The sequence below is a fragment of the Manis pentadactyla genome, chromosome 16, assembly GCF_030020395.1.
Source record: "Manis pentadactyla isolate mManPen7 chromosome 16, mManPen7.hap1, whole genome shotgun sequence".
Classification (NCBI taxonomy): Eukaryota; Metazoa; Chordata; class Mammalia; order Pholidota; family Manidae; genus Manis; species Manis pentadactyla.
The window spans coordinates 22,083,775-22,106,349 of NC_080034.1; the positions used below are offsets into that span (position 1 = coordinate 22,083,775).

The 22,575-nt window shown below is 38.3% G+C and overlaps 1 long non-coding RNA gene across 1 annotated transcript in view; it reads right to left on the reverse strand.

Moving 5' to 3' along the window:
- LOC130681220 (uncharacterized) overlaps window positions 1-22,575 on the reverse strand; it is a 324,375-nt gene that overhangs the window by 97,102 nt on the left and 204,698 nt on the right. Inside the window, exon 2 of the long non-coding RNA XR_008994302.1 lies at window positions 3,113-3,215. This is a non-coding gene — a long non-coding RNA (uncharacterized LOC130681220). The remainder of the gene's footprint in view (window positions 1-3,112; window positions 3,216-22,575) is intronic.

A 22,575-nucleotide genomic window follows, 5' to 3' on the forward strand; every position in this document is an offset into this window, starting at 1 on the left:
TTATGAAATAATTAAAATATATCCTGAGTATAAATATATGTTACCATATACCCCATATACTATAAGCTACATGTAAGAAAAGACTGATCTCTCCACAATTGGATCCCTAGTGTGTAGCATAGCAGCTGACACAGAGTACACACTCAATAATATTTATAATGAATGAATGAATGAATAAACAAATATGCAAAAGTTTATACACAAGGATGTTCACTTCAGTGTTCATATAATTATGAACAATGGAAATCCTCAAAGTCCACTTGCAGATGATTGTTTGAGTCTGTCCATTCCACTTAGAATCTGTGCTCCTTCCCGTATCTGTAAAACTTACATATGACTTGACTCCAATCCCATGCTCAGTTCTCATCACCTACCCTTTACCTCTTGTACATGCCATTCCAAACACACCTCTCTCCTTGCTGTTTCTCAAACAGGCTATGCATGATCTCACCTCAAAGCCTTTGAACTTGATGTTTCTTCTGCCTGGACACCCTTCCCCTTTACTTGCACATGGTTTTCTGTCTCTCAGATAAATATCAGCTGCTCAAGAGGCCTGACCACTGCATCTAAAACAGTAATCTCAACCCCTTTACCCCACCCCCTTACCTTGCTATGCATTTTTTTCTTTACTCCTAGATCAATACCTGGTAGGAATCATTGAAATATTCAAAGTATGATGTAAAGTCTAAAAAAAAAAAATCAGCCTTTGCAACTCATAATATGAACATGCACCAGAATGCCAGGGAAGCATCTTATCTCTGTAGTGAGACTAGTAACTTATTTCTCAATGTAAACTCACCCGGATACAGAGAGAAGCCTTTCAGGTTAAAAAAAAAAAAAAAAGGCTAGGACCTACTGATGTGTGGGTAATTGGCCTGCAGAAGCACTGAGTTTTACATCTTTTTTTAGCCACAGACATGGGAAAATAAATGATAGAGCCTTCCTTTTCTTTTATTCTGAAAGTTTTGTAGATAAACACACAGAAACCCACATATAGATAACTTGTATATTTTAAAATAAATCAGTGCTAATTGACTAAATACAGTAGAAACAATGAAAAATATGAGGGAATTAATATTTGATAGGAAACGGTATACTTAAGCCACCTTTGAATTCATGTTTTCTAGATAAGCACCAGCAAGACCTCAAGCCACGTGGGCCTCATTTACACTATTTACCTTTTTCTTCAATTAAGATGAGAAACGTGATTTAAACTATGAATCCCAGGCAGTGCTTTTCTTCATAAATATTAAAATGCCAGCAAATGTTGAAATAATTAAGGCCAAACTGAAACACCAATGGTTTTCAAGATGCAGTTCTTCCAGTTGCAAAACCTTGATGCTCCATGTGGTAAGGTCAAAAGGGCACCCTTGCAGAAACCGGGTTCAAATGACTACAGTCATGTCCCAGTACCAACAGCAAATCAGGTTCATACCAAAGCTTCAGTGGTCGCTCTCTTAAAGAAAAATCATTCTGTTCGTGCAAGCCCTGAGCTCACAAGTAATCATACAAATAATGCTAAATAAACCAGTCTCCGAGGGGAGTAATCATATAGTGAAACTTTTTTTTCCTGATTGCTTTTACACTAGAATTACATGAAAATCCTCCTTGGGAGCCCCAGCCCAAAGTTTCCTTTTGGAAGGCTTTGAAAAGAACTCAAAAGACAGGCACAGTCTCACTCTCCATCCTGGGCAAGCTGCAGCTGGGGTCTGGGGAGGTGACCTGCAGGCTTGGCACAGCACCGGCCTCAACTCTCAGAGGCTGGGCCCTAAATCATGTCACGTGGGGAACCCCTGCCCTCTCCCCCACGCACTCATTCTGAGAGCCACCAGGTGAATCTTCCTGTCTTCCTTTGAGATACAGACTTCAGGTTTTTGCAGAGAGGACCACGTCCTTCTCCTGAGTATGAGAGAGACCAGAATAAGAGACTGCCAGACCCGGGCACCGGCTAAGGAACCGGGAAAGGATTGGGATTAATCTCAACGGGGGGTGTTTCCCTTACTAATATATACCGTTGCCATTAAGATAATAAAACATTCTGGGAAGTAAGTTGCGAGGGAGAGAAAAGGAGAAGAAACCCTCTCCCCCTCTCTCTCTTCTGAAGGAAGCAGCCGCGTCTCCTTGCAGAACGACAACCCCGAGGATACAGCAGTTGTCTTCAAATCTGTGACCATAAAAAATCATTATCTCTGTGAAATACAGCAATTTGGGAGATAATCAAACGGTGACCAGGGGGCAGAGCTGCCAATCTGAAGGATTATGCTCCCGCGCGCCCGCCTGCGCCTGACCTTCCTGGGAGCCAGCTGTCGGCGCGGCGAAGGCGCCCCATCCACTGCGGGCACATTCATTAGGCTGCCTTCGGTGCCTGAGCCATTTGCATAACACCCCGGCTTTCTTAATTAGTACTTCATTTCTCCCTTGACTTATTTTGTGACGAGGCTCCCTGTCCCCCCACCACCACCCACTCGGCTCCCTCTTCTCTTGCTGACATGTAGGAAGGGGTGGAGGGGGTGGGCCGGAAGGGTGGAAAGGGACACCGAATGGGACTTGCAAATTAGGGCACTGGCAATTAGTCTATTCATATTTTCAGATTTGTGTGAGGTTTCTTCATGGAAAAAACCTGGGAAGAGAGAACCGCTTGGGGAGAAATTCACCCTGGCAACTTCTAATTCCACAATACGCCAATGGGCTGTGGGAGGGGAGGCGGTGCAGGTACGTGTTCCTCCTTCTCTGCCCCCTTTCTCAGAATACACTCTCCGCAGGGTTGCCTCGTCTTTGGTTTTAGATTATCAGAATTCACGCTAATTTCATCAGAGAGTGGGACCATGTCTCCCTACGAATTTGGGACAAGTTGAGCTGGTCTCAAATTCTAATGGGCGGGTGGGTGAATCTTTTCCTGGCCGTTCCGTACATTTCCAATTGCTTACCCCAACCTCTCTCTTGCTGGATTATTCTATACAAGTGAAATGAAAATAAGAGCGAATATGTTCAACATGTGCTTATTACAGTGCTCCAGTATGGATAATTCTGATCCAAACCAAGCCAAACTATTCTTTTCCTAAAGCAAGGGTTCATTTTACCTGATCTGACGAGCAGAAATGCCTCAACTTACCCCACTGGATAGTAAGAGCCTGTGAGATGAGTAAATCTTGGGTTGTGCTGGTGAAGAAAAGGCAGATTCTTCTGTGTGGGCCCGAGAGACATCTGTTGGCTTTCTAGAGGAAAATAGAAAGTGACCACTATTGAAAGCCACAATAAGTGATACTTAGTCCTGAGATATATAAATCAAATCAATAAAATCCAGCAGTTATTTCTAAAAAGTCTCACTTATTTCAACATCTATACTGCATTCCTCTCATTTCTTTAAATATTTTAACTCCATAAAGTAAATCATTCTATTTGTACTCTAATACCCAAAAGAATGTTTTTCAACCAAGTAGCAAATAATCCTTGATCCTTACCAAAAATAAAATGTTGAACTGAATAGATTTGGAAAGTAATAGGAAAATGTAAATCCTCATGAAATTGCAGTCTAGTTGACGAGAAAAGACATGAATAAGCAGGATGATAAGTATTCTGCAGCAATAAATAGGTTAACATCACGAATGAAGGTGTCTCGGCCAGGGATATGATAGACTTGCTGGTGATGGGAGGTCATCTGTTAGTTGCATTATAATGTGACTCTCAGTTTCATTAAGTAGGATATATTTATGACCACAGCCTGTCTCTGTACATACATGTAGCAAAATATTTCCTCTCCATGTCTCAGTTTCCCCATCAATATACACAAGAACTCAACCTACTATCACTGTTGGTACAGGATGGACCTGATGCTTCTTGAAACGAAAGAAGATGACTAATTAGCGAATGTCAACATGATATAAATTACTTAAAATTTTATTTTTTTTATTTCCGTCATTGAGAAAGCTCCAAGAGAAAAGCTAAAACCTAAATACGTGAACTGTTAAGTATAGCTGCCGAAGGGAAAAAAATCTTTAAGGCAGATTTTTTTCATTGTTTCAACCATTCAAAGTAATAGTAATCACCAACGGCAGGTCTACTGCATTTGTGCCTAACAGGTTCAAGTTGCGATCACTACAAAATTCTTAGCCTAGCTTCTTTACATATGGCTGGAATTTTCTGCTTCGGTGTGCTCTGTAACTAAGCCAGAGGTAAAGTCTATAGCTCCTGCACAAACAGGATCCTGACAATACAGAGGGGAAGGAGTGCTTTTCTTTAAATTTTTATAACCCCAAGCCAGCTGAATCTTTCTTCCTAAATATTAAGCACATACAAACAGTACATACAAATAGAAATTTGAAAATAAAATAAAAAGAGGCTTTGAACATTAATTCAAGAAAGGAAACATTTTGACTCCAAACCATTATTTTGGAGAATGCTGTAAGCAGCCTAAGGAAATAGTTTTTAAAAGGAATTTATACCTTAAAAAAAAATGCTAATACACACTCAGAATTTTCCTTTCCAGACCATGTTTCTTAAAATGTAAAATTTATAAATTACAGTATAGACCATATATATTTTTTGTTATACATGCATATATACTTGTATTTAGAGTAAATATTTATATATGGAACAATATGCAAATGACAATTTTTATGACTAACAGATTTTCTTTAATATGTAATCATGCACACATGCATAATTTATAAGTAACATATACCTATTCACCAAATGCATTTCCTTTTTTTATTTTTTTAATTCATGCTTTACTTTCAACTGAAATCAAATCATTCTTTCACCAGGGACTTTTTCTTCTCAGAAAAAGTGAATGCAGTGATTGAATTCCTACAATTAAAACTCTGTAAGAATTCTATCTGAAAATTTAAAAACACACAGGGCAAAGGAGAGGCTGAGAAGTTATGTTGGCAGCGACCTGTATTACTCCTGAGCAATAAGAGGGGGTAAAATAGTATCTGAAGCAATCGTTTGAAATGTTAAGCTTTGAAATATTTGCCCATAATGTTATTTTAACATACTTGGTTGCACTGAATGGATGTGGGTCTCTGTCCCAAGTGATACTTCTGTGAACATAAAGTGTCTGCAGGTGTTTGCCTCCAGGTAGGTCACTGAAAGACAATGCAAATGAGAACAATTTCCCCAGTAGCAGCAACCATAGAAATTAACAAGCAGAAACCTGGTAGACAGTGGCATCCTTCTCTACAGCGAGCTAAGTTTCGGGCACTTTAGAATTTGCCCTCCATTAACTCCTGCATTACCCCATCCCTCATGTGTGTCACCAGGTCATAAGCATAGAAAGTACATATGAGAAATTCTCAATTATCCACTTACAGAATATGCACTTCACATTTTATTTGCGGCATATTTGATATCAGCCATGTGTTTGCTTTTGTAGCACACTCCTCCCTGTCAAATGGCCAGCACTTTGGCAAATAATTCAATGCAAGCTTAACATGGGCAAACCTCTGCCCCTCCTCTATAAAAGTCATATAAGACATTTGTAGTTTAAAAAAATCATCTATTTGTAGCAAATCTTGTATTAGATTATTACTATATATTAGTACCCTCTGCCCATTTTGTTCATACAGATAACTGAGACGAGCTAAAAGAGAAAAAAAATCATGTACATAGTTTTTCTATGTTGCACATTAAGTTCTCTTTAAGATTACTTGCAATAGGTGTTCATGTCCCCACTTCGCAGATAAGAAACTAAGGCATACATGAATGGAATAATCCCCTGAATATCACAGCTAGAAAACAATAATGTCTGTACTTGATGCCAAGTCTCCCTGACTCTAATGCACTTGATTTTTTTCCACAATAAAACACTGCTTTGGCCTTGTACACATATGCAAAGTTTGCAAATGGTTTGGGTAACTGCAAAATGAAAGGCATCTACAAACTGGAAGCATACATAGTGCAGCGGAACTCATCTAATGAAACAGCTCACAGCTGCATATAATAGGATCACAATAATGTATATAATAAAATCATTCAAATTTAACAACTACCTAGAATGAAATATCATGTTCACCTATAGCATGCTTGCTCGTTAAGACTGGGCAATGCTGAGAAAATCGAGGAGATGCCCTCTTGAACATGTTTCTAGCATTCTGACCATGTTTTTTCATACATTTCTTCATAACATATGTCATTGCTGGTAATGAAATAGAAACTTGAATTCTACAGCATTGAGGAAATGAAGTGTCCTGCTACAGGACTGCATAGCAACCAGATGTCCATGGTGGAAGGTCTGGGAAAGACAATTAAATACAGTACTTTCCCTCCAGGGCAGTATTGATCAAAGGAGTAACACATATACATGTTTCATCATTCAAATGCTAATGAATCTATAAACCTCATTATTTCTTATCTATCTTTGAGTTTCCACAGCAGTTTTTGGAGACATACCATATTTACGCCAGTAATGTTTGCACTTTTTATATGCATTTTCTGAGCCTAATAACAGACAGGAAACCATTAATCAAAAAAAATTATCTGAATATAAATCCAGAGCATGTATTACTTGCAGATTGAAAATAGATACAAAGTTTTCAGCTCTGTTTGACGGATAACTTGTGTCAAACAAGTATTACTGGGTAGAACAACAAAAACTCACTAAATGGCACACCAGAGAACATTTTCTATGTGGATTTTGAAATTCTTGAAGAGAGATACTATGAAACGTTATTTTGTGCTTTCACATATATTGCACAGACCTACAGACAATTATCAAAGGACTTAGCAAGAACAAGTAACTAGCTGAGACATTAATACAGTGGCAAAATACTCTTTTTTCTTCCTACAGTATATCCTTCTCTTTATTATACTTTTTCATGTGGTTTTTTGTTGCATTGTTTATTTGTTTTTAGAGAGTCAGTATGATATGTTAGAAACACCAGGATGTTTGGAGTCGGAAAGATCTGGGCTTAAATCTGTCCTGTTACTCATTTGCAAGATGATCTTGAACATGTTAGTTCAACTTGCTGAGCCTCAGTGTTTTCACTTATAAAATGGGGATAATAATTATTACTAGCTGTGTGACCTAATATAATTTGCTCAACATTTCTGAGGTATAGGTTTCTTCTATGGAAAATGAAATTTGTATCTGTTTTATAGAGTATGCCAAGGGTTAAATGTGGTAACAGCTACATACCTAGCATAGTCCTGTGTGCCTGTTAGGTTCTGAATAAATCAGTTGTCCATGATTATGTTAGATACACATGCTCATGGGTAAAATGATCCCAACAGTCAGAAATAATCTTTGTATATTTTGGTGTACTAACTCCCAGCCTTTTTTCCATGAATATACTTTTGTAAGTAGTTGAGGTTATGTTATCCACAGTTTCTTAGTTGCTATAATAACTTTTTATATAATAAACATTTCCCTCACCATTATAAAATACTTATATTCATTATTTCAATAGCAGCATAATATCATATTTGGGGGTATAACACACTTTATTTAATGAAATCCTGATTTTGCTATTATTATTATTGTACTATATCATTAGCCACATTTTTTACTATTTCTACTTAGTCCTATTCTTTTAAGTGCTTATCTGTAGCCCTGTGCCAAAAGACACATTGAGTTAGATGAGTTTTAGGAAAGGAATATACAGAAGAATGGATTTCCCCAGCAGCAATGAAAGAAAGTCAAAGAACAACACGATAGTATTATCACAATAATATTATTGTAAAGTGTAAAGAAGGCAAGCACAACTAGAAAAGCACAACATGCAGACATCCTTTTCAAAGGCTGCCCTATAGTTTGACAAATTTATAATTTAAAAAAGGGAGGGGAAGGACCACCTAGAGAATTCTGATGTCCCATAGAGACTCTACATAATAAGAAAAAATTCTTCAGCACAGATCTGTAAGCCATTGCATCAGCAACTTGAATGCTGGAATTCTGTTGCACATTCAAGGAGGGTCTAGGTAACATTAGAAGTTTATGGATCTGAAAATTAGTCATGGCCTTAAAGTCCTTCCCAAGTGAAGGACAGACCTTTCACTGATGTCCCTGCTTTCTTCTATTTTAAACCACCCTAAAAACACTAACAAGCTTTTCTTGCAGAATTAGTAGTTTAAAAGCCCCAAAGGGTATTTTTTTTCTGATACTTCCATAAATTAACTAGATTCTCCTATGCAAATATCTATATTTGCTTAAAAGCAAAACAAAAAGGCACTGAAATTACATTTAGATGCAAAATGTGAATGAGAATAACCAACCACTGTACCTCTGTTCCCTTTCATAAAAGAGGCCACTTATTTCTAAACACAAATTGAACTAAACAGTTCAAAAAGAAAAGAAAGGAAAGGTAAAGAAAGAGAAAATTGAAAGTAGAGGTCAAGGAACTCAGACTATGAGTTGTGAACATTCATTTAAATCATCCTCTGATGAGAAATGCATCTCTACTGACCCAGACCTGGTGACCAGGGTGAATGTAATGGACCGTGTGTTCAGGGTGAGCCAGCACACTGTACCCACTTTCTGGGAACCTGTGGGAGGCAGGAGTTTGACAAACCTGTGTATTTGAAGAGAAATGCAGTCTCACTCTCATTCCTTCCCACTTAGTCCACGAAAGATGCTTAGGAGAGCTTTTCAGTGTTCAACAAGTGTGCCTGTTTTGTTCTTAAAAGAAACCAGGTAAATTTTCCTTCTCCCCCAGTCTTTTCCTCTCATACATTCCTGCTTACTGACCCTGGGGTTTCATCAAAACAAAATTACCAATGGAGCCTGGGGTAGGACTTGATTTTTATCCTATTGATCTTTATATCTGGTAGTTGCAATTGTAACAGTAAATTTCTATTTATTGGCAGTCCCCTGGGCTTGTGGCTTGATACCAGACACCTGGGGAGGGGAGTGGAGAGTGAGGTCCTGCTCAGACCACATGTTTTCAGAGCTCTCTGTCTGACACAGACCAAAGTACAACAGTATGCTCAAAGAAAAGACCAAAACTTAAGGACTGGAAATTTTCCATTTCTATCCATATCTGCAAGGGTTATCTATAGCTTTAAAGATATGGTTATACTGTAAATAGCAAATGTGTTATATCCGGAGTGACAGCTAAGTCACTATAAATCCATACGAAAATTTGTTATAAATCTATTTTCTTTCCTATTTATAAGCAGTTTACCACTAGCGAACCCAAACCCTACACTTAGAAGATGTAGGGATGGCACACTATCAGACGTGATTACAAATGCTAGCTTGAGGCAGTCATCCCACAAAGTCTGTAATTGGACCATATTTTTAGAAGTCCTAAATTCCTTTTTTTTTCAATTGAAGTATCATTGATATATAGTTTTATATTAGTTTCAAGTATACAACACAGTGGTTCAACAGTTACCCATATTATTAAATCCTCACCCCCACTAGTGCAGCTACTGTCTGTCAACATAGGAAGATGTTATGGAATTACCGAGTATAGTCTCCATGCTGTACTACTATCTTCGTGACCAACATACATTATGATTGAGATTTTTGTGCCCCTCTTATCCCCCTCAACCTCCCCACCTAACCATCCCAACCCCACCCCCACGGAAACCACCAGTCACTTCTCAGTGTCTATGAGTCTACTGCTGTTTTGCAAAAGCCCTAAATTTCTCAATTCTGGATATCTTTATAATTGTGCCTTCAATTGTCAAACTTCCTGACATTTGTTTCTGTCAATTCAGAAACCTTACAATCTTGTTTTATGGCTAAACTTAAAAACTTCATTGACATAGAAAAATCAAATTATATCTTTTCTTGCTTCATATATTAAATTCCCTAGAATGAAATATCTCTTGCATCTTTTGACAGAAATCCCTCTTCTTTTTGCCTACATACCTTCTGCCATTGTGCAATTTCCATCTTGCCCACACTCACCCACTCTACATTTCCTCTGTCCTTGCTTACTGTGACTATCACGAACTATTTTTGTTATAAATTATCTTCTAAAACTAAACTGTGGCAACCAATCTCATTTTCAGCAAAAGACCTCAGGCTGAGCAAGGTACAATCCCAGAAGTGAAAAAACAGGGTTTTATTAACTATTGCCTTCAGTCTATTCATTGGTCTTATTGGCATTGAAATGACATTTGGGCAAGATTATCTTGCAGGTTTTTAAAATATATATCTGTTTAAAGGCTCACCATTAATACCATCAAAAAACAAATGAACGCTGGACACATTAAAACCACTGATTTCCACACAAGAGCTGGAGTAAAAAAAAAAATCTTTCTGCAAGGCAAAGACAGAGACAACTTTCTCAGAATATGTACAACAGCAAGAGGATTACTTAGATGTATGTTCTACTCAACTTCAGGGATATGGATAAATGGGAAAAAAGGCAGGAGGGAGAGGAGAAAGGAGAAAATAATTGAGAGAGGGAAAGACAGTAGGGGCTGAGTGCATGAAACATTTTTGTTACTTTCAAATATAGGAACTTTTTTATTATGTGGCATTTCTCAATGGTAGACACCAAAATTAGCAGCCAATTTGCAACAACTTTAAGAATATCTACTCTTTGTGGCCTATGAGAAGCCGCTCCAATCTTGGAGCTCCTTAAAAGGATCCGCTGACTTGATGACCTTCTTACCACCGAGTCACTCATTCACTGGGTCTCTCCACACACCCATATCCTGTTATAGGGTTACTCCGAGCACATTCTAAAATGATTAAATCATTTAAAACTTACTGGCTTCTAGAAAATAAGGTTATTTCTTTCCAAGAATTTGAAATCATTATCCATTCTAAAAGAAATGCTGATTATCAAACCAAACCAAAAGAGAAGTTACACAGCAAAGATTAAATGATGATGGGCATTCACCAATGATTTCCAGAATTTCCATGATCATGTAAGACCTAGTTTATTGTACTAAGCCACTTTAATCTAAACATATCAAGTGTTCATTTTAATAACTTTCATTGCCTTACTCCCCACCATTTACATTTCGATGCAAATCTTATTTTGTGATTGTACTAAAGATCTCACATAGAACCAAGGGAAATTACTATACAGATGCCATTACCTAGAAGTTCGAAATCCTAAAACTACAAAAGGGTTAATTAATTACATTATCTGTAGTATTACCGTGGTTACATTCTGCCTGGAAGGCATATGGATTCACTCAGCTGCTGAATTTGAAAGAGCTGGTGTCCTTTTCATGCAGAAGAAAAATCATCAATATAACAACCCTTTTCCACCCCCACTATAAGCACTAGATGTTTCTTTTTAAACAAGTACCAAAATATTTCACACCATTCTGAAAATCTGAGTACTGCGCAATGTATTTCAAACAGTGCCTACTTAACCAAGCTTCTATTATGTTCCAAAGTGCTGGACATCAGGGTGGGTTGGGGGATTCACAGATGAATGAGACACGGTGCTTGCCCACCAGGACCTCGCTCACAGGAAGTTAGGCCAAAAGAACATTGAGAAAGCATTTCCCAAACTTGATTGGCTAAGAAGACAGTGGTGTGTAAACCGCTTGCTCAGCTATTTTTGCAGCCCAAATTAAATGTACAATCGTTCAGTTTATTTTAAATATTCTTTCCTCCCTCTTGCTTGCTTTCCTAATTTTCCTCCTGGATTTCCTTAATGTCTTTCATCATTTTTATTCCCTGTATTTTGCTTTGTTTTTCTAAAAAAAACACCTGAGATCTCTTAAAAAATGCACATAATATCCTAGGAAAAAAATGCCAAAAGGCAAAGGGAAAGGTAGCAGAGAAAAGGAAACTGAAATGAGGTAAAATCCACACACCACAAACTCCTGTGCATACGTATGGATGGCAAATGGGCTCCGAGTTCCCTAGTAGCCAGAGATGAAAAAGGCATGATTCAAAATTTCCAAAATAGTGCCACCATTTCAACAGCTGCTAAGAAGCAGCAACACTTCTCCCAGTAATAACGTAAGAGAACCTTATGGAGTCGACATTGAGTGGAGGGGCAGACAGTGTTCTCCACAATCTCCAATTTCCTGGCAGGGTGACTTTTTTGAGGATGAAAGGCCAGAGATTTTGTCAGTGTACTATGGTTAGGGAGGAATAGACAAACCCTGAACTCGGAATCATGTACCTCCTGAGATCTCTCTCTCTCTCATTTTCTCTGTTTACATATATATATATATATATATATATACACACACACACAAAATGTTTCTATATACATGTAAATATATATAAAATTAGCATTTTGAATCAGATAATGTCGCTCTAGTTAGAAAGTACTAACTCCATAATTCTTAAGAAGAAGAAGAAAAAGAAAGTCAACCAAGAAATACTCCTATCGCGTGACTCTTACTTCAGCTCAAAGACTTCCCCGAGAACACTGAACATGACTATTGAAATGGATACAAGTAACAGAGCTTTAGAAGACAATGAACACTAAAGCTGAAGATAAAGACCAACGAAGACAATACCAAATTATGCAGAAAATTCTCATGGATGAGTAAGAGATGAGATTATTTAAAGTGAAGTATTTACATTTAGTGTATTACCGGCAGTTATAGCTAGCATAGCCTGAAAAACTGTTTCTACAGAGAGAAATTTTTTCTCAGAAATACTTACAATTTAACAATAATATCAGTAACACTTTTTTATCGAACTGTAATATTTAATTTAAAAGATCAAGTGCTATTTTCCATTTTCAGGATACATTTTTTTACTCTGTGTTTATTTTTCTAGAGTGATTTATTTTTATTCATTTTAGCAACTAGTATTTTTGTCAAAACGATTTTAGGTTAAATATTTAAATTTTTATAAATTTCTGTTTTTACTCAACACTGTGATATAGGATTGTACATTTAAAAATACTGATTTGCATTGAGAATTTAGCATCATTGATTCTTTTATGGATTATGAATATTTTAAAAATAAAATACCATGATTATTACCAATGTTTCCATATGATACACTATGATATTAAAATGTTCTTGTTCTTCTGTCCCAGTGTTGCAATCAGCAAACAGCCTGGGAAATGCTCAGTTGCTCCATCAACTCTATGTCAACCATGCATGCCAATTTCTCCCAACATCTGAGCACAGTTTACAAACTCCCCAAAATACAAAGACAAACAAAAAAACACTTAACCTTATGAATTTACTACAACCTATTCTGATCACTTGTCCACTCAAGATTAAGTGAATGCCCATTATGTGATTGTGTGACCTGGCCAAAGACAGAGTTGCCTGAGCATTGAGCACAGATAGAAGGATAAAAGTTCAATGATGCCAGTGCTTTTGCTGGAAAACATAGAATTCAACATTAAAAAAAAAAAGACTCACTGAATTGTATTCTTTGTTCACTTGCTCATTTACGTTTGACTTTAGGCAAATCACCAAAATTCTTTGTGTCTTAATTTCCTTATTTTGCATATGGATCTATTGAAATAACATTTTCTGGTTTACAGAGAAGCTTTGTAGAATAATATATTCATGATTAAGTGACTATGAAATGGAAATGGAAAGCATTCCTTATTTCCAGGAAGCCATATATCTTTTTAAATCTCAATTTGTTTCTGGTAGCACAATAAAAGGATCCAGTCCCTTGTTTGGATGAATTAGGCTAAAGTAATACAGGCCAACCAGCTGGTTACACAGTGCTAAAACACCTAGATTTGGTCAAAACTGGTCAGTTTCCAAATGTTTGGTCTGCATGAGAACCAATAACTAGTTGCACAGCATACTTCATCATGCTAATGAGATCATCTGCTGTCTTGTAATTGCAACCTATACAACAGGGATTCTGAACATGGCTGTGTACCCTCAGTACCAAAATCCTGCACAAATTGTCATTTCAAAATGGAAAAACATCAGCCAGTTTGGTGGAAAGTTCAGTCAGCCAGCTTAGTGCCTTTTGGATAAAACCATCTGCCAAACAACTGAACTTTCTATGTTTCAGGGATCTATTTTGGCTCCATAGAGGGAGTCAGAGAGCAAGGAGGCTTGGAGAAGTGTGTAGTTTGAGTCTAGCCCAATAAATAAATCAAAGAGAACACATTTTCTGGGAGCCCGGGTCATTTTCTGTACTCTCAAGTTGAGTGTGACCTAGAAATGAATCACTTTATCACCTTTTAGGAAAACGTCTCAAGTCTGCTATTTCTTAATTTATAAAAAGGGAAGGCTACTTGGAGGAATTATGTCCTGTCATCTAGAAAGCATTTTGAGCTCCCTCACGGTCACTAGGCAGCACTTATTGAGCACCCACTGTGTGCACAGCACTGTGCAAATGTAAGGTGTCATATTAACAAATCACAACCCTTCTGGCTGCAAAATAATTTTTAAAAACCCTCAGCTCCATTAATATTCCATGCCATATGGTGGAGAAAGGTCTAAATTCTATTGCTTTTGCCTTTACAGATAATTTATGAAAAAAAATGAAATATTAACTAGGAATGTGGTAGAGTGGCTTTCCGTTTCACTAGGAGATGACAAATGAAGCCGCATAGGCACACATTTGAATAAGGAATTATCAATCAACCTCAAACTTGACCCACAGCTGTCATCCCTATAAATTAATGTTTACCATTTTTAAGTATGTGCAGGACATCTGGAAACACACAGGCTGTGGCTGGCGAGAAATTTCCAAGAAATAGTATATCAAAAGCTAATTATAGTAGCAGCGAGCCCAAGTGTCATTTTGTTATGGTGAATTATAGACGGGGATCTCTGTCACCACAAACTGTTATTCATAACTAAATCATAATGCTTTTAAGTTTTAATTAATCTGCTTAGCTTTAGTTGCAAGGGAGAAGCTTGCTTAACTGTTAAGCCACCGAGGCTCTCTCGGGCTACCCTGAAACCGTGTCTGAGCACCTGAGGGAGCAAGACTGCATTATCAGGCTGACATTGTGTCTATTAAAGAGAATTTCTTTTAATATGCCAGAGTCTGAATATTTCTTTCTATTTCATTATCCAAAAACCAATTAATTTTCCATAAGAGCACCAAATTAATTACAAAATACTATGGAAATCAGAGATGTCTCTCCTTTCCTGCCATTATGGAAATGCCAAGCCCCTTGGCAGCAAAGTCTTCCGAATGTACTAGTATTTCTCCTTAGTTAAAATTTTATTTGCGATGTCAGGAAAACCCTTCAGAGCTGACACTTGTCTTTCTTTTTCACATGACTTACTTCCTCCCATTGCTCACCCCAGTCCGCCCTCTATTTAATCAGCCTCATCTCATAAAGGTTAGCTGGAGAAAGGAATTTTTCTGTAAAAGAAACTCTCTCTTACTCATTGAGATGCCTTGGGTTTTTGTCTTGTCTGCCTAGCAAGTTCATAAACTCCTCTAGGTTGGGGCCATGTTTTAAACTTACTTTATAACTTTCCCCTGTTGGACCTTGGTCTGAACTTCTATTTTAAATCCATACTACAGATTGGGTACATTCTCGCCAGTTGAAAGAAACCTTATTTTAATTAGCCAAGAGAAAATTAAATTTATTGGACTTGCAATCCTACCTAAATCCCAAAAGAGAGACAGCCACAGACACCGGTAAGAGTTTCTTCAGCAAACAACCCAAAGGAAAAACAATGGCCCTAACTCCTGACTTTTAAAAATTCTGTTAGGCTGTATTTTTTTTTCCTTCTGAGGAATTCATGATGGCCCTACTTGAAAGGGGAATGGTGAAAGGACATGCAAAAAAAATGTACATAGGACAATATTTGATTATACATTTTATCATCTCTGAAATAAAGGCATTGGCTCATCTTCAAACTTTTATTTAAAGCAGTAGCATGTTTTTCAAATGCAATAGTAGGAAGACCTCTCCCCCCAAAATTGCTTGGATTGAAGCCAGTGACCTGGGCCCTGATCCTGCAGTACCTCCTTGGACTTTGTTATCCCCACATCTGGCTCCTCTACATTCTACCAAAGGCCTTGGTCTCTGAAAACACTGTCCGAAAATGACGGGGAAAACCTTCCTGGGGACAGAGCCGGCATCAGACTGCATCTGCTTCCTCCAAGTGCCCAGTACGATGCCTTGACCCACCAGGCATTTCAATAGACATTTGATTGATTTAGCACCAGAGTTAGTGTCTTTTATCACTTTCTATCTTGAATTACTGATTTATTTCTTAGGACATTTACCTATATCTCAATTAACTGAAATTTAAAGTACAATAAATACTTCTCCTATGGTTTTTTGTCACCATTTACCTAATGTAGATTAAAAATGAGTTTAGGGTTATAATGCTGCAATTTATGCAGTAGCAGATGATCATTTAAATAAGAGCTTTAAAAAAAACAGTTTTTAAAGAAATTTGATCTAAAAGTTGGGAAAACTACAGTCATGGCCAGCTTGGCCTTCTTCCCTAAAACTGAGGATCAGTTTCAGTACTTAAATGAAAGATCCCATGGGTGCATTTCTAAGGCCCCTTCCAAACTTCACAGTCTAAAATTCCCTGGCAAAAGTGGTAGTTTCTTTTATTCTACATATCAAGTAATGCAACCATTCCACCTCTATTTGCTTTCTCAAGAAAGGGTATGGAATTCAAAATGGAAGAGGATGTGTCCCATATTCGATCCTTAGTTCGAGCATAAAAGACAGGGATTAATTTGACTCTACTCAGCAGGTTATTTTGTCTGGTACTTTAAAATGGTATTATGGATCAATGCAGCTCCATCAAAGTGTCAACCATAGTTTAAAGGTCAGAACTGAAGTCACTTAAATCAAATTAAATAGCATACAGAAGGTACAACAGGATTTTGTATACACTATTTCTGATAAGGAAACTGAGGCACAGAATGACGTGAGTGACCTAAGATCACTCTTTGAGGTAGGATTCAACCTCTTTGCCCCACTGAGGCTTGCTTCCTTCCAAAATAGGTTTTGCCCCTGAAGCCTATGTTTCTAGGCTGCAAAATTATATGTGTGTGTGTGTATGTGTGTGTGTGTGTGTGTGTGTGTGTGTGTGTGTGTGTATGTACACACATTTTTTCTGGAAGTCAGTTGAGAAGGATGCTCACATAGGGGTGGAAAGTTTTCCCTTCTTCCCTTCTAGGTTCTTTGGTTGAGCTAACGATCAAATGATGTCAGACAGATGAATAGGAGGCAAACAAATTTAATTTTGTATGTACAGGAGCTCCAAAGATATGAGACTCAAGGGCAAGTTAGGCGATTGGGGCTTCTGAACCATCCTGTGCTAAGGAAGGGGAGAGAGGCCTGGGTTTCAAAGGGGAGGAAGACAATTCAGGAGGAGATGCAAAACCAAATAGTTGGTAAACAAATGTTTGTCCTGCCCAGCAGAGACAGTGAGATACAGAGAGGAATTCGAGCAGACCCTGCTGAGCTCTTCCCAGCTCACCACCCCCAGCCCATATTCTTTGTAGTTATCTGTGGCTAAAGCGATCTTCTTGGACCAGCACTGTATCCAAAGTCGTAGAGGCAGTTAAGGGGAGGTGGAAAGCGCTTCCTGAATCTTTTGGAGTTTGATTATCTTCAGCTCAAAATAATCTACATGCCAAAGTAACATATTTTAGGAGACTCATTCTGAACCCCTTCACTTGTGACCTTTTGAGCAATTTTAGACTATTTTCTCTCATTAAATGTTAATTTTTTTATCCCTGTCACGAAACAAAAATAAGCTAAAAACAAGAAAGAAAGTCTTTTGATTTGATTTCTAATATGGAAGAAAAGCTAATGCTGGCAAAATAATCAGTAAAACGCTGCTTAAGTCTGCATCTGACTCACGGCCAATATTAGAGGACAAGTTGAAACAGCAGTGGATAAATAATTAAAACATTTGGAAGCATTAAGTTCATATTTTCTCTTAATAAAATTACATTTTTGAGCCTGCAATGATAAACCTCTACATGTGCCTTAGCCAAGGGTTCTCAGCATTAGCCACTCCCTTAGATTCCACGTTCCTTTAACTTAAAAACAAACGCTGATGGGAGCAGTTTAGCTCAGTTCTCGCCTTTGTGTCATCTTGTGGCTCAGGGAAAGGAATGCTTTTTTCCCAAGAGTCTAGCAGATTGTCTTACACGTGGAAACACAGGAATATGGGAAACTAAGTCGGGCCTGCTGTAGGCAGGGTTCCCTCGCAGGAGACCCAGCCTGAAGGACCTCCCTAAGCTCATTGCTAGCCCTGTGAAGCAGTCTTGTTTGGGAGGGAGGGAGGAAGGCTAGGCCAAAATTCACATTCCAAATGGCCACTCATTCTAGAGTACCCAGGTTTTAGCAAACAGGAGCACAGATTTCAACTCCTTGTGTAATTATCAGACCTAGTATACACATGAGGAAATGAGATACCAGGAAGTGAAATCATTTGCCTGAAGTCACACAGCTAGAGAGACTGAGATACACTATGTTCTGGCAAATGAATTGAGGATAATAAAAACTGGATTCATGTATCAAGTTTATCTTGCCAGATGAGTGACCTACGAGGATTACGTAAGGTACCTGTGAAAAGGTTCAGCACAGTTTCTGTTACCTGGATGGAAAATTAACATTTATTAACATCTACTGTTGCCTCCCTTTCTTCCCCCTTCCCTATACTACTCTCCTTACTCCTGTGGCTATGCCTCCAATCCACTATCCAACCTGCCTCTGGATTTTTCTCTCTGGAGGTTCTGACACCAGAACTACACAGAAAGTATCAGGTGCAGAGACCTCATACAGTGAGGCACAGGGAAGACGGCGCTCCCTGTTTTGTCTGAACTGTCCCATTTGGCTGCCAACCTTCGGATGGGCCTCTTTGCTGTAAGATGTGTACAGTAAGGTCTATCATTTCCCTTGAGTTTTAACTAATAAACAGGACCATCAGTTTATGCAGTCCAGAGTTCTTCCTGCCATGTCTCACCTGTATGCACAGATCCTCTCTAGCTGGTTGGTCTGAGCCCTGCAGTTAGCCAGGAGGATCCCTTAGTGGGGTCATACATCGTTGTTGCTTTTTTTTGATTCCCTAAATTTCTTCTTCTTAATACTATTTAAATACTTTGGAGTCCTAACACCAGGTTGGCTTCTTCCCTTTTACTAAAGATTCTTCTTAATTGGTTTCAGACTCATTTATCAGTACCTTCTTAATCAACTCTTTAGGGCAATAGTCCCATGAGTGCAGTTCTTTTGCTTGTGAACTGCCTGTTCTTGGGAACAGTCCTTTGTCCTTTGTGAAAATCTCAGGCCCACTTATAATATTCTGTCCATCTACACTGGGGTAATTAAAGACATGCATTATTATTTCTTGCCCTAATTCTTACTACCTCCCCAGACTTTTTAAATGCTTTTTTCTTAGATTCACCAGTCTACATACCTTTTGTTAATTATTTATTAAAGTGGCATAAAATTCTCTTCACTGTCTTACGGACTTTCTTTTTTCTAAGATTTCTCTTATATTTAAAAAATAACTCCTTTCTTTTTGTTGAAAGCAGCAGTACTTTTCCAGTATCAAAAATGAGCAAGTAAAAACAGGAAAACAAAATTTTTTAATCCAGATCCTTCCCTGTAAGTGACCATTTAATGTCCACGTGCAAAAATAAATGCATTTTCTTCTTTCATTCAATATAGTTTTGTTGGACTGCTATATTTTCATGGCAATAAATATATTCCTTTGTAATTTTAATGATGGCATAGTATTCTATTACAATAATATATGTCATAATTTAAGCCATCCCCATTGTTAAACATTTAGGTTGGTCTCCACATATATTAGGAAAACAGTATAGTAATAAACATTTCTTATTGCCACGTATTTCCCCTTAACTCTGTAATTATCCTTTTAAGATAATCTCAGACAAGTGTGCCACTAGGCTGTGTATTTTTAGGGCTTTTCTTACTGACTTTTTTCTTAAATCATATCAATTTACACCCCCTCACCCACTGTGTAAGTGCATATTTATTCACAGTCCAGGCAAAGTGGGAATTCTCACTTTCACCAATGTTCTGTCATTTTAAATTGCATTTTCTGACTCATTAAAGAAAATCAACAATTTTCCCTATTCCTGCTTCACCAATGACTCCTAACAAACATGAGCTCATCTCCTGTCACCTCATTTTTCTCAGTCCTACATTATTTTTAATCTTGAATCCCTGCTTCCCAATGACGACAGTCCCACTGGCAAATGTTTAAACTGCTACCTATACCAAGATCTTTGTTTTCTGCCAAGGATTTAATTTGCACATGTGATTACCATGACTTCCTTTCTGGTGTAGAAACTTCTGTGCGTTTTGGCTTGCCTTTTTGGGAGGCCTCCCATACCTCTCTGATGTCCTTGTGATCAACTGAATTTTCTGCCAGTTTCCCTTTCCAGATAATGGCCAAAGCCTGCCTTCTGACTAATGTTGCAGGAAGGGTATCACCCTAAGGCTCAGGCCCTTCTACACACTTAGACTTCCACCTAATGTAGATTAAAAGCTTTTCTGACCTCCTTATTCTTTTTGGCACCAGCTTTGGTATGTGGGTGGAGCTTGTCTTTACGATGTTTGCAGTCAAGATGAGGATTCTTCACCCTCGGCTCTATTGACAGTCAGGGCTGGATAATTGTTTTCAGTCCTGTCCTGTCCCTTGAAGGATGTTTGGCAGCACCCCAGGTTTTTACCCACTAGATACCTCCAGTAAACTTACCAGGTATGACAACCAAAAATGTCTCCAGACATTTCCAAGTGTCCCCTGGGGACAAACCACCCAACTGCAAACCACTAGTCTAGAGGAGATAGAGTTTTTAACAAGTTAACATCACCTTGGATTCTATTTTAAAAAGACATGGTGTCCTGCTTAAGGTAGCACACGTCTTATAGCCTGTCAGAGAACATCTGTTGTGTTGACTCTAATATTGAGTCGTGCATTGTAAGAGATGCAAACAAAACAGAGAGCTTCAAAAGTAGAGTAACTCAGAAGATGAAAGGTCTGGAGGTTGCCTGGATAAGGCATGGTCAGTGGTCTGAGTTCACTATGGTTTACAGAAGATTCAGAAAGAACTATTTATTTTGTGCTGCTTTATAAAGAAGAGCCAGGTAAGATACAGAGAGACACATTTCAAAATATAAAGAATGGGGTGCCTCAGAAGTTGAAAAATTTCTCATCACTGCAGATTTAAGCAGATACATGATCAGAGTGTTGTTGGAAGGAAACGATACTGGAAAGGATGTCAAATCAGATGTCTTCTAAGGTTCTTATAGTTCTAACACCTAGAACATCTCCTTAAATTGACATCAGACACTTAATCTCTTTTTCAGCTATATACAGTTTTTTCAATGCACAGTATATGCAAAAGGAACCTGGGTAGCCACACCCACCACCTTTAGCTCCCTGCCTGGTGCCAAACGTCCACAGCTCCCTGAACAGCAAGTCCTGCCCCCCACCCCAACCCCATCTCCCAGGCTGTGAAAGGTCAGCCTCAGGTCCTGTTCTCACACACCCTGTGACACTGTGTGAAGCACCAGGCAGCAAAATCACCAAGGTTTTCAAGAGATGGAGAAAAACAAAGGCCCAACTAGAAAGGTTTGCAGACTAGCTGGAGTTTCCTGGACAAGCTGGATAGTAGATATGTCCATTCCCCTAACCAACATCTGGCAGGTCACCTAACACAGAGCACTTCAGGTAGGCTCACAGTACAGAAGATCACATCTGGAGCCATAAACTAATGAATTTTATTTGTAATTATATGTTCCTCACTTGCAGTCTAAATAAGTTACAAGTGTCTTAAGAGAACATAAATGCTGACATAAATAAACACTAAAACTATTTAGCTTTTCTCCTTCCTAGTGCCACTTCTACACAATCATGCACTCATGGTACCTGGAGCTCTAGTCTTCTATATTTCTCTAGCTTTTTCATGAATTTATGTCATATTTCCAACACAAGTGTAAGCCCCTTGTAAATAGTAACTTTGTCTCTTCTACATGTATGAAACTTTCCTTTACATTACTTTTTTTCCTACCTGTCATGCCCATATTTATTTGTGGATGGAGTCTGTCAGCTCCTTTGAACAATATTCTGAAGCAACTAAATGCTGGAGAGTGCAGGATCAATCCACGCTCTGACAGACAGAGCGAGGTCACCACCCACTCACTGATCTGCCCACAACAGTCTTCATTTCTTAAAGTATCAATCACTGGGCTGCAAGTTAGGTAGAAGTATGATCTTAAAAAGTACTGTAAAGTCCCCTCCACTCTAACATTTCTTGAGCAATGAGGTTAGTTAATTCCTTTTTTAAGGATCAAAACTTGCATCAAGTTGTTTGATGAAATAATCAGTTGGTTGATCTTGCTTTTCAACCACCAGGAAGTCACATCCTGAAATAAAGAAATCTCCATTAACTTTTGTGTCCTATTTGTACCCTGTCTTGGCTTCCTGGTAGACTGTCAGGTTCTTAAGTTCAAAACTGTTTCTGGTTTGATTGCACATAGTACCTAGTAGAGCATGGTGTACGTAGGCCAGTGGTGCATGCCACCCTTCACATCCCAAGTATGGCAACTCCACAAAACAAGGTTGCTCTCTGTGCCCAATCAGCTCAGGGGACAGGCTCTTCAGGTGCTATTTCCAGAGATGTACAATGCTTAGATGGTGCCCCTGGGGGAAATCTAGAGCAAGGTGTCAGGACATTATGCCCTGCATCCAGCTTTAATACTTTGAACAATAAAGGCATCTCTCTAAGCTGCTGGCTTCTCA